This window comes from Trichechus manatus, unplaced genomic scaffold, assembly GCF_000243295.1.
Source record: "Trichechus manatus latirostris isolate Lorelei unplaced genomic scaffold, TriManLat1.0 scaffold00148, whole genome shotgun sequence".
Classification (NCBI taxonomy): domain Eukaryota; kingdom Metazoa; phylum Chordata; class Mammalia; order Sirenia; family Trichechidae; genus Trichechus; species Trichechus manatus.
The window spans coordinates 5,466,962-5,469,566 of record NW_004444084.1 but is presented as its reverse complement, the minus strand read 5'-3'; the positions used below and the strand labels follow the sequence as shown (position 1 = coordinate 5,469,566).

Here is a 2,605-nt window from a genome sequence, read left to right as displayed (position 1 = left end):
TCAAGTAGATACAAGAGACTAAATGGGCAGCTTCTATCCAGAGGTGAGATGCGAAGGCAGAGAGGGTTAGGAGCTGGTTGAATGGACATGGGGAATCGGGTGGAAAGGAGGAGTGTGCTGTCACAGTATGGGGAGAGCAATTAGGGTCACGTAACAATGTATGTATAAGTTTTTTTTATGGGAGACTAACTTGAAATGTAGACTTGATTTAAACTACAACAATAAACAACAACAAGAAAAAGTTTTACAGAAAATGTAGAAATATTCTTTATGACCACATCAAATATCATCTAAATAAGAGCTGACTGTGTAATTCTTAATTGTTAATTCTTTGTAATTAACATAGCTACCAGTGTAGTAAAGTGATTATTTTTCTATTAAATGTTTGTGTGTCAGTTCTCTTAAAAGAGGTATGTATGTCCATTAACAACAAGTGAAAAAGAATATTTAAATATAAATGAATTTTTTGTAAGTATTTATTTGTAGATATTGTTTTGGTTGTTGTAGTTTTATGATTAGAATAAACTGATTCAGGTGTCCGATATTTGAAACTTTTTATGTATTTATTTATTTTTGTTTTTAAATTTGCCTGGCATTTTTGTAGGTTTCTTTAAATTTACATGTGTAAATATCACTTTAATTATGTGTATAAATAACTAGAAGACATTATCTTGTCTCATAAATTCAAAATTTTATATACTTTCTCTAATTTAACCATCAGAAATACAGAAGTTCTATTTTTGAATGTTTGTATTTGCCCAAACAATTAAATTTGAATCAGTCAGCCTCTTCACTTCAGGTCACAGAGAAAAATATTTATGTCATATAGTTGTTTGTAAAAATTTGTTGACTGGATAGCATCAGATACTAATAATAGATAATTTGAATTGAAATAACACATTGCAATGTCCAAAATATTTAATTATAAATGGTCACATGGAAATATATGTGCATATATATAGTAAAATATAAAATATATAACCAACATTCATTTGTCTGTCTGTCATACTGTGGTGGCTTGCATGTTGCTGTGGTGCTGGAAGCTATGGCACCAGCATTTCAGATACCAGCAGGGTCACCCATGGTGAACAGGTTTCAGCAGAGCTTCCAAATGAAGACAGACTAGGAAAAAATGCCTGGTGATCTACTTCTGAAAATTAACCAATGAAGACCCTATGGATCACAATAGAATATTGTTTTATATAATGTTAGAAGATGAGCCTCCTAGTTTGGAAAGGACTCAAAATACACAATAGCTGCAACAATGGACTTGAGCATATCATTGATCATGAAGATGGTGTAGGCCTGGGCAATGATTTGGTCTGTTGTACATGGGGTTGCTATGAGCCAGGGCCAACTCAATAGCAACTAACAACAGCAACATAATATATAACAGTATATCTCTATATAACAATACATATGTAGTTATAGAGATGTATAACTATGTATATAATTCTATAGCTATAGATATAACTGTGTGTGTGTGTGTGTGTGTGTGTGTGTGTGTGTGTGTGTATGTATGTATTCAGCTAATTCTTTTAATAATCTGTGAATAGATACCTGGCTAAGTCCCTCTGTAAATATCATCTGTGGTTTGAGTAGTAGGCCTTTTCTGTGATCCCCGTTAATGTAGTTATTAATTACAATAATATTTCATTATTCTGTTGTCAATAGTCTGATTTTTGGTCATCCTTATTTGTTGAAATCATAATTTTTATTACTTTTGCTCTAAACAAAGTTATTAATGATTATCTTCAGATGGTGCTGAAATAAATGCTATTCTGATCAGATTTTTTTAAGTTGAAATTGATGTAAACAGACAAAAGTAAATCATAAATTGATATATGTTGGTGGTTTTACTTTCTATATCCATACCAAGGCCATTGCTGTCGAGTTAATTCTGACTCATTACTTTCTATAAAGAGGTGGAAATGATGAAGGAAAGAGCTTTGTGAAAGATATGCAAGATTGGGTAGAGCAAGAAGAGGAAGGCACTATAGTAGTAGCAGTTAGAACAGTGGAAGTTAGTGAATTCAGTGTAGACTATGTTTTATGTGTAGCAAAATGATATAACAGTTGAAACAGTAATGAAGGTTAATTTGTGAGAATAATGTGGCTATTTAGTAGGAAAAAAGGAAGTGATACTGAGAAAGCCTGATGAACTGTGACTATTGAGCAGTTACTGTATTGCAAGCCCTGTGCTTGATGCTTACACATGTCATTCCACATATCACTCAGGAAATAACTTCAAAGTAATATTTTTATGATAAAGTATCGTATTTACTCATCAGACATTTATTAATTTCCTAAGAGTTGCAAGGTATTGTGCTAGGGATATGAAAATTAATAAAGATATCTCTTTATTCAAGGTCTAGTTCAGAAAACACATTTATAAGCAGAAAATAGAAAAAAGCATTATTAAATCCCTTGATAGAATCACAGATAAAATATAATGGTGATATATAGGAAGAAGTAGTAAACTTTGCTTTAATTGTATCTTAGAATTCCTTACCTAGAAAGTGACAGAACTAAAATGTAAACTCAATCCACAAATCCTGTGGCCTTGTTTTATTTCTCTCAATGCATAAAATCATGAGAAGTTTCT

General features: G+C 31.7%; 1 protein-coding gene across 2 annotated transcripts in view; it reads left to right on the top strand.

Annotated features, from left to right (window-relative positions):
* The window catches only part of CNTN5 (contactin 5), a 1,437,272-nt gene that overhangs the window by 450,720 nt on the left and 983,947 nt on the right, over positions 1-2,605 (top strand). The window lies entirely within an intron of this gene.